At 38.4% G+C, this 15,594-nt stretch overlaps 1 long non-coding RNA gene across 1 annotated transcript; it reads left to right on the top strand.

Moving 5' to 3' along the window:
• Window positions 1-7,869: 7,869 nt before the first annotated feature.
• Window positions 7,870-10,892, top strand: LOC110302789 (uncharacterized). The gene is made up of 3 exons (XR_002378838.1): window positions 7,870-7,932; window positions 8,907-8,961; window positions 10,641-10,892. It is a non-coding gene; the product is annotated as an uncharacterized LOC110302789 (long non-coding RNA).
• The last annotated feature ends 4,702 nt before the right edge of the window (window positions 10,893-15,594 follow it).

The following is a 15,594-nucleotide window of genomic DNA, read 5'->3' as shown; positions in this document are numbered from 1 at the left end:
GGTTAAAGGTTCTTTCTCTGTGGCTGGCCTGTCATCATGCCCTATTAGAGCATCATGTTGTTCACAGGGTAGTAGTTTGAGCTTCAGTGAAAGACCATTTCTCAAATTAACCAGTGACTTTCGTTGAGTAGGTTCTGGAGAAATCATTTGAACACTTAGTTAAAGGCACATGTCGGTGGTTTGTGTGTTCAAGTCTTCATCCATCTGATAGCATTTGTCCATCCTTCCCTTTAGCATTGATGTGCAAGCCACCTTGAGGCTTCTTTCCAGTTATCATTGAGTTAAGCATAGGTCATTTACATTTATGGAAATAGATTTCAGATACAAGGCCTATGAAAGAGGTTAACAGTGGCATTTCCTTTAGGCTCATCTCTTCTAAGGATGATCACCATCTGGCTTCTGAGGCAATAAATCATTCAATTTTATACCTTAACCATGTGACACTTTCTCTGTATGATAATCCAGTGGCTACCACTGCCCCTGCAATTATACTCTACACTGGATGATCTCACAATGCTCAGCCAGTCTTATTCCTTAAATTGTCTCCATAAGAAGGGTTGCGAATATTTCATTCCGTACCCTGATTTATTCCCGTTCCATGTAGCCAGTTGAGTGGATCTAAAGGAGTGGAAACATTCCATTGTAGATGCATCAAACTCTTACTGTGAGTCTCAATCAAAAGGCAGCCAGTTGTTCTTGTTCTTTGAGCACAAGAATCAGTGACGTGTTGAGAAATAAGATGAAGTATTAAAATATTCAATGATGAATTTATATACCCATATACACATGAGATCTTCCTATTCACTTCTGTGAACATTTGCATTCCCTCACTTAAGTTTCACGATTCATGGACTCCTCTAACTATAATTTTCTGGTAGAGTCTGATAAAACTTAGACAATTACTGAACCAGTCTTCCTGGGAACTTGTAGAAAGAGAAGAAGAAGAAGAAGAAAATCACACTTTGAAAAGGCATATTAATTTTAATGGGACACTTGGGGATAGGAGATTCCTGCCTTACTTAGCCCAAGCAAGGCCCTTGTGGCTTAGAACAGCTGATACATTTCCCTGTCAGAATTTAATTACCACTGGTATCTACCACTCTAAGAGGTATTTAGCAGCTATCCCATTGGAAATAAATCATGTGGCTGTGTGGTCTCATGTTCGTTTGAGAAAGTTATGCGACAGTAAGTCGTATCCTGAAATACTGCCTCCTGCTTCCGTCACGGCTTAAACTGTTTTGATGCTCAGCAATATCGCAAAACTCATTTGAGATTCATACATCCTCAGGCAGGTATCAGAGTTTTAGGAGGGGTCAAAACCATTCTGTGCATACTCCTGTTCATTGCAAATGATCCCATTATCAGCTGGAGTTTTATGCATATTTTTAATATCTGGACTAGATATTTAAAAATAAATTCTTTAATAGGGATAGGGGGAATGGCTCATTTGCTAAAGTGCTTGTTACACAAGCATGAAGAGCTGAGTTCCATCCCCAGAATCCATACAAAAGAAAGCCATACATTTGTCCATAACACCATGCTGAGCAGCTAGAGAAGGGGAAATCAACGGGTCTCTGCTGGCCAGCCTAGTTACTACTGAGTTCCAACAGGCAGGCAGGGCCTTAGGACAACACCTAAGATCATCCTATGGCCTTCACATCTCTATTCACACACGTACATATACAGATGTACACACACACACACACACACACACGCACGCACGCACGCACACACATACGCACACATACACGTACTTTGTGAAGGAGTAGGAGAAAGTGGTTTTCATATTAATCACCTAATAATTTTAGTTTCTCACTGTGCTTCTTGGTTTTAAATACTTAGCAAGTCTAAAGAATATTTTTAGAATTTTATATATGCTATTTAGATTATACAAAGTATTTTATCTATGAATTAATTTGAATTTATATTAGTAAAGCTCTATTTTTTTATATTTTGTATGATGTGTACTCTAAATATCATAGTTCTCTATTTGAATGTTGAAATACAAAGGCTCCAATTAGTTGTTATCCAAAATTATTCCAATTCTACTTGCATGTCTTTAGTCCCAGTGTAGTCTTGATGTTTAAATGCAAGGACAGCCATGAGCAAGGTAGACCTACCTGGCATCTCAATGCCTCTCAACCCAAAGCTTCTGTTAGTTAAAGACTTTCTTTCAACACCCACACCCTGCATTATTTTCATTAACTTTCGGCTACTCTAATTAACATCCATAACAGTCACAAGTTCTGTTGAAGAAGAACAAGTAAGATACTGGGATTTGCTGTGTCCGAGTACGCCATGCTTGTAGCATGTTTGTGGTTAAAGCTAAATGCTCAGATGCCTTGGGTCAGCCTTATGACATAAACAATAGACCAGCAAAAGGTTCTATGCAAGAAAGATTGTTGCCATTGTGGGCTTGTTTAGGCTGGCCACACAAGGAAATCATATAAAGGGATAGACGTCTAGTGGCTTTCTTTAACATTTCTAGAAAATGTACGGAAATAGGACTTCCAACTTGTACCATCCAACCAGTCCTCTACACGGTGACATTTCCATGCTGTTTATGAATGTATGCATCTGTTTCTCTCTCTCTCTCTCTCTCTCTCTCTCTCTCTCTCTCTCTCTGTCTCTCTCTCTGTCTGTCTCTCTCTCTCTCTGTCTGTCTGTCTCTCTCTCTGTCTGTCTCTCTCTCTCTGTCTGTCTCTCTCTCTCTCTGTCTCTCTCTCTCTCTGTCTGTCTGTCTCTCTCTCTCTCTCTCTCTCTCTCTCTCTCTCTCTCTCTCTCTCTCTCTCTCTCTCTCTGCCTTGTCTCCCTACTAGAAAATAAGACTTTTGACTGTAGACTTAGGGATTTTTTATAAACTTGTGAAATAATGTAGATAGACGGCAAATAGTACAACTGAAGTGTCTAATTTGTGTCTCTTAAATTACTTATTCTTTCCAGCAATAAATATATATTAAAGTACTGATGGGAACTAAGGCTCAACATGTTAACTCCATGAATTTTTCAGAAATCCTGATGCTTACTTCCTAGGCACTTAAAAAAATGGGATTTGTTGTTGTTGTTATTGTTGTTGTTAGCAGTTATAGGTATAAGACTTGGAAATTTGATACTAATTGGATAAGTTCAAATAGTCTTAATGCCCCAAAGCTTACTAGGAAAAAAAATGTCAATAACAGATTTAGTAACTCTTGTCAAAAAGATGGAAAATGGTCCTTAAATAAACAGCTATTCAAGGCTGCTTGAAAACTGGACACTTGAACATGTTATTTGCGTTTCTAGTAAACAATACAAATACCCACAGACTTATTAGATGGTAGTTTATGTAAAAGTTTGAAGTGATATATCTAAGTTAGAATTATTATTTTTATTGAAAGTAGATTCTTCTCTCATATAGTACCTGCCCTCCACAGTCTTCCCTCCCTCGACAACTTCCAACCCTGACACTTCCCATTCCCCCAGATTCACTTCCCCTCTGTTTCCTTTGAGAGATGAACAGGCTTCCAAGAGACAACTATTAAACAGGTCAAAACAAGATAAAAATAAGATGATGCAAAAGCCCTCATATTTAGCCTGGACAAGTTGACCCAGTAGAAGGAGAAGAGTCCCAAGTGTAGGCAAAGGAGTCAGAGACACACCCAATCCCACTGTTAGGAGTCCCACAAGATAACAGCCTTAACGGACATAGAGACAGCCTGAAACAAACCCATGCAGGTCCAGTGCTTGCTGTTTCAGTCTCTGAGCTCATATGAGCCCTGCTGAGTTGATTCAGTGGTGTCCTCCATCCCCTCTGACTTCTAAAATCTTTCCTTCCCCTTTTCTACAGGGTTCCCCAAGCTCTGGGAGAGACTCAATTGAAACCTCCAATTTAGACTCTTCCTCTCTGCATAATGTCTGGCTGTGGGTCTCTGCACCCACTCCCATCTGCTGCCAGAGGAAGTCTCTCTGATGACAGTGCCCTCTGATGACAATACTCATAGATCATATAACTAGAGCAGAATATCTTTAGGAATCATTTCATGGATTTGATTGGTTAATTGATTGATTTTTTTCCATCCATTGTATTTGATTCTATACTAGGTCTCTGGTCAATCCAGTATCAGGTTTCTGAAAATCCAGTCAATGTAGGGCATGGGCTTGTTCCTGTGGCATGGGACCTGCAAACTTGATGCTCCCAATGCACTAGCATATTGTACTGGCTAGTTTTGTGTGTCAACTTGACACAGGCTGGAGTTATCACAAAGAAAGGAGCTTCAGTTGGGGAAATGCCTCCATGAGATCCAGCTGCAAGGCATTTTCTCAATTAGTGATCAAGGGGGGAGGTCCCCTTGTGGGTGGTGCCATCTCTGAGCTGGTAATCTTGGTTCTATAAGAGAGCAGGCTGAGCAAGCCAGGGGAAGCAAGCCAGTAAAGAACATCCTTCCATGGCCTCTGCATCAGCTCCTGCTTCCTGACCTGCTTGAGTTCCAGTCTTGACTTCCTTGGTTATGAACAGCAGTATGGAAGTGTAAGCTGAATAAGCCCTTTCCTCCCCAACTTGCTTCTTGGTCATGATGTTTGTGCAGGAATAGAAACCCTGACTAAGACACATATCTTGCCGGTATAATAGATTATAGGCCAAAAGTTTTGTGGCTGGGTTGGTGTCCAGGTTGGTCTTTCTATAGTATGCAGAGTACCTTCCTGCACTGAAGAGACTAGGACATAGGTGAAGGCTCCATGAACTCAGTAGTTCAACCTCTCAGCTCAGTGATCTGTATGGATGTTTTCCTCACAAAGGAACCCAGCTTTCTTCTGTCCTAGCATCAGGCTGGGTTGTTTGGGGATCTCTATGGGACTCTCTTGGTCAACAACTCTACTGAATGCAACCTTGGTCCACTACTGGGACCCTTTCCTGGCTACAAAAACGGCGGGTTCAGACTCAGTATCCTCCATTTTAGACTCAGTATCCTCCATTTATAGACTTCTAAATTTCATGATGTCATTGTTTTTAGCAGGTGGGTAATACTCCATTGTGTAAATGTAACACATTTTCCTTATTCATTCTTCAGTTAAGGGACATCTAGGTTGTTTCCAGTTTCTGGCTACTATTTAAATAGAGCTGCTATGAGCATAGTTGAACAAGTGTCTTTGTGGTAGAAAGGAGTATCCTTTAGGGTTATGCCCAAGAGTGGTATAGTTGGGTCTTTAGGGAGATCAGTTCCTAATTATCTGAGGATTTGCTATACTGATTTCCATAGTGGCTGCATGGCTTTACCCTCCCAGCAGCAATGAAGGAGTGTCACCCTTGCTTCACGTCCTTGCCAGCATGAGCTGTCACTTGTGTTATTGATCTTAGCCATTCTAAACTGTGTAAGGTCAAATCTCAGTCATTCTGATTTATATTTCCCCAATGGGTAAGGATGCTGAACATTTCTTTAAGTGTTTCTTAGCCATTTGAGATTCCTCTGTTGAGACTTCTGTTTAGATCTGGACTCCATTCTTAATTGGATTATTTTTTTTATTTTTGATAACTAGTTTCTTGAGTTATTTTTGTATTTTGGATATTAGTCCTCAATCAGAAATAAAGTTGGAAAAAAAAATTCCCATTCCATAGGCTGCTGCTTTTTCTGAATGATGGTGTCTTTTGCCTTATAGATGTTTTCAGTTATCTGAGGTCCCATTTATTAACTTTTGATTTTAGTGCTTGTTTGATAAGGAACCTCCCATCCTAGTGTATGCCCTTTGTCTTTATGTCTTTATTCTATTAAGGTATTGTGTGCCCATTAGGGTTCAACAAACATAGTAGAGCTCAAATAGAGTTACAGGATAAAGTTTACTGGGAAAAATGACCTTAACAAAATCTGTCTAATAGGAAAGACAAATGAAACCCTTGACATGAATGGAAGCTGAATTCCTTCAAGGAAGGTGTTATATGCTATTTAACCTGGAACATACTGAATGACAGTTCCATAATGATCTAGAAAACTCCCCTATTAAAATAAGCTTATGATAAGTTCTACTCATGTCCATAAAATACATTTGGAACTAATGTTTTATTAAATAACTAGGTAAAGCAATGTAGCCCATTAACATTTCAAATCACTAACACTGATTAAACATATTTCATCAACATTTCAAATCTAGAATAGATGCTGCTTGGGATGGGGCATGAACTAATATTTCTTTGCATTTCACAGATAAGGAAACCTATTCTCCTGGAGATAACCTTATTTGCTCTGGGTACCTTGCATGGGAGTGGAAGTTCCAAAATATATTAGAGATACCTTAACCTGAAAGATGGAAAGACATGAAAGTTTACAGATGAGCTGCCTCACTATTTAACTAAAGCCTCCTAAAGTTAATCCTAGAAAAGAACCCTTTACAAACTGTATGTAACTACCCGCCAGCTCATGTATGTATAGATAGATGGAAGGACAGATAGAAAGGCATACAGACAGATATATTAGGTTGATAAATAGATATGGGACAGACAGTGCTATGAGTTCCTCAGAAGCACAGTAATGGAAACAACATTCTCAAACACCACTAGGAAGAAAATTGCTGGTGTCAGAGAACAAATATGAGCTCTGAATCAAAGGAAGTTAAGAATCAAACAATCCTGTTGTATCTGAATTAAATCTCTATTTTATTTGTCTCTATGCTACATAAGGGTGACATTTCCTACATACAAGTTTTCAGGCTAAACACAAACAGACAAAAACTTTCTTTACAAAGTTTTTGAGTGTAATAAGAAGCCAGGTGTGTTTGTTCAGCCATAGCTTCTAGAGAACTGCCAGAAAGCAGAAATGGAAAGAAGTATAAGTTGATGATAAAGCTATTTTTTTAGATTATGAAGCAAAATGACAGCCCTACCACAAATTTCCCAGCAGTTGGTTTTAAGGGCACCTCAATACTGCCATTGAAGCTTACCTAACATTCTGCAGGTAGTATCTAAATGCCAGCATCACAAAATCTGTACATCACCACTGCCTATAGTCAGTGTTTGATAATCATAAAACTAGAAAAGCAGAAGATTAGCATGAAAAGAGGTTGAACTTGGAGTTTCTGAGTCTGAAAATGCAAAACTGGCTAATACCATTGATCTTTGCCCCTGACCCCCTCCTGCATCTGTCAAACGGATAAGATCATGGCAGCAGGAGCTTACATCTGTTGGTAGAGGTTGCATCTTCAAACAGGAAGCCAGAGAGAAGTCAGTGGTTACTTTGCCCTTTAACAATTCATGCTTGTCCAAGCTCAGGAGTTCCCTAAATGCCATCTAATCCATTTAAAAAGCAGCTTTTCCTGGTCTATAAAGACATCCTCCAGACCCAACTTCATCAACCACCAAACTGGTTCAGATCAAACTGTAGCAATCAAAATCCCTAGTATTCAGTCTGTAGACTTTCTGGGCCAGCCTAAGCTACATGGTGAGCTCCTAGCCAGCCTCAAAAGCAGTGCATAAAATCATGCATTAGACTTAAATCCCTAATAAAATGCAGGTCGATCATTAGGAAAGCAAATTGTGTTTATATTTAGAATCCTCATTAGTAATTATGAAATCGTGTTCTGAAAATGCTAATGGTTATCTGGCCTTTAATAAAACCCAGGGTGCACTACATTAAGTTTAGGTAATTTAGTATAATATTAATGAGCAGTGACTTCACTCAATCTTATGTGACACAATATTGAAAAGAACAAAAATATTCCACTATTTTTACATGCTAAAATACTGTGATTGCTGTTTAAAATAAAAGCATTATTTAACTAAAGGTTACAACATTACTTTTATAGATAAAAGATGACACTCCCCAAATCTTGGTAATCTGTGACATATTCCAAACTCTGAATAGAGACATCTTGGTTTTGTTTTAAAGGCAAAGGCATAGAGCTTGACCACAGACTTCTTTTTGGACTTGGATCTCAGTGTCTCTGTGCCCTTGTTTGCTCTCTTTGGTAAGATGAAGAGATTCCTCTATGCACTCTGAGGATCTTCTCATGAAAGGTTAACATTGTATCTTCCATATACAGAAATCATGTGTTCCTCACAGGAACTGACTTATATGACATGTTGTTATGTAGTAGGTTAAATGATACTTAACATGTTAACGAAGACACTAAGTTAAACTCTGATTGTTGTTAATGTAACTATTAAAATTCCAATGGGGACTGTGGCCAGAGAGAGGAAAAATTAAATACAAACATTGAAACCAAACCAAGGATTCTCCAACATAATCAACATGTGTACTTAATATGTTATGGAGTAAGATACCAAAACAGATAAAGACAATACAGAAAAATTGATATATAGAATTTTTGCCATATTTCCTGTAGAGCTTTTCCAAGTAGAAAAATTTTAAGCTCATTAAAATGTAAAATATGTGAATATAGATCCTTTTAGTGGCCTTAGTTAGCACGTATAATACCTTTGATCTGGACTTTCAAGTTTGACTTTGCTATTCAAACTTTCAAACGATGTCTTTTCAATTTTTAGGTCTCAAGTTTTAAAACCTAAACTTTGGTACCTAAATTCTTTCTTTGATTAAAGACATGTCCTTGAAAACACTATAGAGGAAGCCTGTGATTATCATCAATGAAAGCATTCTCCTGTCTTTGAAACAAGTACTTTATGATTCAATTTAATCCCATCTTCATCCCAAGTTCACAGTGTGATTTATGAGGCATGATTATCACCTAATTTGGGAGCACAATGAAATATTCATTCCAAGAAAATTTATCATTTTCTAGTGTATTGTAGATACATGATAATTACTTTTAGATGCCAACTTGATTGGGCCATGGAATGCCCAGGTATTTGATAAAACATTACTCTTGGCTGTTCTGTGAGAAAGCTTTCGGATGAAATGAAATAGTATTGAATATGTGTGTAATTGTTCTTTAACTGATGCATACTTCCTTTGTTGTTGTAGATTGAATCCAACACAAGTGAGGGGGGGGAGGTGAGTCAAGACTCTTCATTGCAAGGTAAATTTTTTTCAAGTTTGTTCAGTGGACTGTCCTTGGATAGTGGCTCCTCCTAGTTCTTCAAGTTCCAGATTGCACTCAAATTGGTCATTAATTATCTCAGGTCTCTAAGTTGCTTCAAGCCTACTTGGCAGACACTGGACTAATCAGTCTATATAACCACTTGAGTGAATCCATCTTCCCATTTATCTACATTCTATCATAAATCACTATCATTTATTATCTATCATCTACACATTATTTATGTGTAACCTATCAACTACTTACCCATTATGTACACAGCTATCTTCCACTGTTCACCAACCTATTGTCTATCTATATGGCTGCCTACACTTCCATTCCCTTAAGAGTCCTTGACAACTGAATTCTATCCCCTGAAAATGATAAAGAAACATATCTTGAGGAAGCATTTGCCATCTGCTCCTGGTGTTTCTGGAACTGATTGTCAATCAATTAGATCAAAGGGCAGTAGTGACTGTTGCCAGTAGTAAAGAGAGAGCCTGTGATCTGACAATCAAGATGCACACAACTCACTATGGAATATCCTTAACCAAATGCAAAATGTGAGGAACTGGTGACAGATATCATCTTAGGATAGCTTTTGTAAACCAGTGATTTAAATTAGACTGGCTGGTTGTTACTAATGCGCATGGACAAAATGAAGAAGCAAAGGGTGACACTAGGGAGTTGAATTCCTACTACAAACACTGCACAGGTGTCCCAAAAACTGCATCTCTATTATCCAATAGACCATTCTTCCTGTGCTGCAAGGCTGGGTGAGAGCTAGCTCCTCAACTCATCCTGTGAATGACTGACCCACAAGGTAAAGGCAGTCTCCAACTTCCTGGGTTGTCTATTATTAAAGTGAGGACATGTTAGAATTTCATCCTGTGAGTGGTTGTCCTTCAAGGCAAATGCAACTTCCATTCTCTTGGGTTGCCAACTGTTATAGTGAGGGCATGGTGAGGACGACTTAAAAGCTGGTATAAAAACATGTAGAAATTGATGACTCTGGGGTGTTGAATCTTTGGATTCTGGTATGTATTTTAGTCCCTTACTGTATGACATATCCTCCTTTACTCTACAAGACCTGCTGGCATTTGGTATATTGTTTTTAGAAGCATTAAAACATGTTATTTGTCTCTCTAACTAAGAGGCATAAAATATATTATATTCTTCAGGACTACATTACTTAGATTAAATAATTTGTATTCAATCTAATTTGTTGTCTCTAGGACAAGATAAGGTCAGACAGCTTTAAGAGCTAGGTCTCATCTCTTCTTACTTATTTAAAAATGGCATTATTGAATTTAAATATTTCTTATCATATCATCAAAATGGTATTTCTGGATAAGCAAAATATTTTCAAAACTAATCAGTTTCTGGGTGGATTCCTCTGATACTGTCTAGAGAAAGAGAAAACGTTAAGATTGGAGTCAGTCTTTTCCCATAAGAGGTCAGGTTCCTGGGTCACAAGTCTAATTTTGGATTTCAGACTGTGACATTGTGCATTCCCCCCAGGAATGTTGGGCTCCATTTCCAGTGCACCCAAGATGACATTCATTGTCTGATGTTTCAAAGATGTTCTAGTGGGTGTGAGTCACACCTTAAGAGTAATTTGTAGTTCACTAATAATTACTAATGCTAACAGCATTTCTCATGCTTTATTGTCACCACAGGGAGAAGTTTCCATTCCCACCCTCTATGTATTACTTGGTCCAGTATGATTCAAATACTGTGTTTCCCTCTGGATTTTCCTCTTGGATGGTTGGACACCGATTTTGCTTGTCAACTTGATGGGATTTGGAGCCACCATACAAACAAACCTCTGAGCTTTCATGTGAGGAATTACCTTGATTAGATTAGTTGAGGAGGGAAAACCACGCTATATGTGGCTAACACTACTCTGTAGGCTGGGGTCCTCGGCTGAATTAAAAGGTGAAACCAAGCTAGACACAGACATTAATTCCTCTCTGCTTGACAGCAGAGGCAGTGTGGCCAGCCACTCCAAACTCCTGCCTCATGGGTTCCCCCACCCAGCTCCCAACCAAGACGGACTCTAGCCTGGAACTGTGAGACAAAAGAAATGTTTCCTTCCTTAAGATTTTGGTTTCTGCCTGGTATTTTGTCACAGCCAGAAGAAACATAACTAACATACTGTCCCATCATAGCAAATCAAAGTAGAACTTGATTCAGGCCTGACATTTCCATAAACCACTATCAACCTGAGAACTCTAAATTACCAAACCTGCTTACACTGTTATCATTAAGTTTCGTTCTTTTAAAACTTGTCCTATGAGTGGGTTGTGTGTGTGTGTGTGTGTGTGTGTGTGTGTGTATGTGTCTGTGTATGACTGTATGAGGGGGATTGTGTGTGTATGTGAATGTGTGTGTGTGTGTGTGCGTGTGTGTGTGTGTGTGTGTGCGTGCGCATGCGTGTAGTATGTGCTTGTGGCCATATTGGGGGAAACAGTCTTTAGTAAATTTTAAAGAGTTATTTATTTAGTAATGGGAAAGTGAGCTCCTCATAACTTAGTTCCACAGTTGGCTCTCTATGTTGCATCTAGGCAAACAATCTTCTCATTATCATCTAAACTATAGACTCTAGAATAATGTTAAGCTTATTACTATCTATCATTACCCTCTACTATAGATGACTTCGGCCTATTATAGATAAATGAGTCTAATAGATATTGCTTCTCATATGTTAGTGTTAATACTTCATATTGCTAAAATTTTTCATAAGAAAAGTTTATATGCCCACATGTTTGGGTGGAGTTGAATATATAGGGTGTGTGTGTGTGCACATGTGACCATGTGTGTTAATCATTACGTTGCACAATGGAGAATTGAGATGCAGTGGGCATAAAGGCAGTGGATGCTGTATGATACTAAGCTTTCAAATCCCTAAGCATGGACAGTAAAATGCTACTGATATTTGCATTTGCAATTCCATAACTTGTGCAGTTGATATTCAAAGTCCATCTCAAAACAAAATAATGTGAGGAATATTCTTAAAAACTCCAAAAAGTTTCCTTTTTTATAAAAGTTTCTTAATATTTGAAATAGCAGAGAATTGACTTAAGAGCCGGTACATGTTTTTGAAGGAGCAGTTAAGTGGATCTTTCATTACAAAGATAATTATACCGTAGGTTTCTTCCATAACTGACTTTGTTCCTACAGTAGTGATTTTGTCTCCTCATGGGCTTTTATGCAAAATATCTGAGAATCTAGCAATTAGTTCATATCTTTGTTACATTTTTTTCTGTAAAAATTTAGCATATTTTAAGAAGAATGAAGAAGCAAAGACATTTGTCAGATATTGAAATGTAAATCCCTGTGCCCTGTAAGGTCACCAGTACCTTCAAAGGACCTAATATAACCAAATAAATACAGCAGCCCCTCTGATTAGGCATAAGCATAGATAACTAGTGTATTTTCACACTGTTCAGCAAGGGGAATTGTTAATCCAATGTATTACTTGCCTTTTGAGTAAGGACTGCTACTTAAATCGTAGATATATATATTAGGAAAAAAATCACATTTCTAAGGTTTTGATTGAAGACTGTCAAATTAGTTCTATGTGCTAAAATCCCTCACAAGTAAGAAAAAAAAATCATGCTGTGAAACTAGATACAATTGGGTTTACATGTGGTGGCACATGCCTGATCTCTAATTAAAGCCCTTGGGAGGTAGAGACAAAATGGATTCTGAATTCAAGGCCAGACTATTCTAAAAATGGAGAACCTATGTTATAAATATAAACTAAATGAAATCTAAAACACAAAAGTATGTAGTTAAATTTCTACAATTTAACAAGCAGTACTTATCCAAAAAGGCAAGTTATAAAGTTAGACTAAGAATGACTCCTTCTGTACAGTGAGAAAATACAATAGTTATCTGTGTTTACGCCTAATCAGAGGGAGTGCTGGATTTATTTGGTTCTATTAGGTCTTTTGAAGGTAGAGATTCACTAAGCACTAGTACTAGTCTAATCTAAACTCTTTTTTTTTTTTAAAAGATTTATTTATTTATTATATGTAAGTACACTGTAGCTGTCTTCAGACACTCCAGAAGAGGGAGTCAGATCTTGTTAAGGATGGTTGTGAGCCACCATGTGGTTGCTGGGATTTGAACTCCTGACCTTCGGAAGAGCAGTCGGGTGCTCTTACCCACTGAGCCATCTCACCAGCCCCTAATCTAAACTCTTTAAAATTGTACAAGTACACTTCTTGGGAAAGGTGTGCATCGGTCATCTCTCATGTCACTGACAAAATAACCACGAGAAGCAGCCTAAGGAAAGATTTTAATTTTGGTTCATTGTATGTCAGAGGTGTCAGCTCAACATGGCAGAGGTCCACAGCAAAACAGAGCTGTGTATATGGTGGCATCCAGGAGCAAGGAATTAGAATGCTGGGACTCTATTACATTCTCCTTTCTCGTTCTTCCTCCTGGGCCTTCAGCTCATGCTGTAGACCCTCTGCATTAATGATGGGTGTTCTTGCTCAGTTAATTCTCTCAGACACACAGTTATCACACATAGAGATGGACATCATGGTCTCCTGGATGATTCTACATATTGCTAAGCTCCATAATCACTAGATATGGACAATGAGAGGCACATGAACCTGCTAGAGATATTTCCATTTCCAATCCCACCCTTTAGGCAGTTGATATTCAAAATCCATCTCAAAATAATATGAGGGATAGTTTCAAGACATGATGGTGGAATAGACAGCATTTTCAATTTTATCTTCATGTGCTTGTTATTATATTTCCTTGTACTCATATCGAATGATGCGATAAATCATGGATAGTTCCTCAAGACACTGAAAAGACCAGAAACACATGGCACTTGTATTTCCGACCTGATAATCATCATTTAAGTATTGTCCAATTCCTATCAAACCATGTAAGTGTAGGTACTTGTCTGTAAGAGTTAAATAAGGAAAGTCTATATCATTTTACATCAGGGAGAATTGCTAATTATCAGTAAAGTGACTTTGTTTCAGCATCCTTTGGTCTGGTCAAAATGGCATCTCTCCAGTGATGACATGTTAACTCATTTTCCCAAAGGTGGCAGGCAGGTTTTTACCAAAGCAGACTATTTCCTTCTTCAGACACACTTCTGAAAACAAATGAAAGTGTTGAAGGATGTGAGGTTAATTGAATTAGCCAGGAGTTTTTAACAGGAAAATGTGTTGACTGTTCTATCCTGCTGGGACACGTAATCCTTGGACTGGTAACTAGCAATGAGGAGGAGAGCATGTACTGTTAGCAGGAGGTGTACAGCCATCTGGAGGTAACACAGCCTGCTGTTCACTTGAACTTCAGGAAGGTTACTCTAGAGCATCTGGGACAACATCATCTTAAAAGCTTTTCTGTGAAACACATGTTTCAAGTGATCACTTCAAACTTTCAAACTCACTGAACGGTAATGGTAATGCTTTGTCCATAGGCATCCTAACCGAATGGATAGTGAGGCAAGTGATCATGTGTGAGTGTGTGTGTGTGTGTGTGTGTGTGTATCCTGTTTCTGCATGAATTGAGTCTTAAAAAGATGAATAAAAAATAAAGAGTAGTTTTTTTTTTTAGTTTTGGTTTGGTTATGTTTGTTTGTCTATTTTAATGAAACAGACTTTATGTAATCCTTTCTGTCCTGGAATTTGCACTGGAGATCAGGCTGGCCTTGACCTCACAGGGATCTGCATACTTCTGCCTCAAGAGTGCTGGGATTAAAAACATGCAACACCACCAGTGGCAAGTTTAATTTTGTTATGAAATAAAATGAATATTTTTCTTAAATTAACCAAAACGTTCCAGACTTAAGTAACTTTAATAGGTTATTTACAACTGTGGTTCAAATATTATACATTCATCAGAAAAAAAATTACTCATTTTAACTATCAGAGGATCCCGCAATACCTCTCCTGGGCATATATCCAGAAGATGTCCCAACCGGTAAGAAGGACACATGCTCCACTATGTTCATAGCAGCCTTATTTATAATAGCCAGAAGCTGGAAAGAACCCAGATGCCCCTCAACAGAGGAATGGATACAAAAAATGTGGTACATTTACACAATGGAGTACTACTCAGCTATTAAAAAGAATGAATTTATGAAATTCCTAGGTAAATGGTTGGACCTGGAGGGCATCATCCTGAGTAACACAATCACAAAAGAACTCAAATGATATGTACTCACTGATAAGTGGATATTAACCCAGAAACTTAGTATACCCGAGATATAAGAGACAATTTGTAAAACACATGAAACTGAAGAAGAACAAAGACCAAAGTGTGGACACTTTGCCCCTTCTTAGAATTGGAAACAATCACCCATGGAAGGAGTTACAGAGACAAAGTTTAGAGCTGAGACAAAAGGATGGACCATCTAGAGACTGCCATATCCAGGGATCCATTCCATAATTAGCCTCCAAATGATGACACCACTGCATACACTAGCAAGCATTTGCTGAAAGAACCCTGATATAGCTGTCTCTTGTGAGACTAGGCCGGGGCCTAGCAAACACATAAGTGGATGCTCACAGTCAGCTATTGGATGGATCACAGGGCCACCAGTGGAGGAGCTAGAGAAAGTATCCAAGGAGCTAAAGAGATCTGCAACCCTGT

This window comes from Mus caroli, unplaced genomic scaffold (genome assembly GCF_978045245.1).
Source record: "Mus caroli unplaced genomic scaffold, Mus_caroli_1 scaffold_9, whole genome shotgun sequence".
NCBI lineage: Eukaryota > Metazoa > Chordata > Mammalia > Rodentia > Muridae > Mus > Mus caroli.
This window is presented reverse-complemented; position numbering and strand designations above follow the sequence as displayed.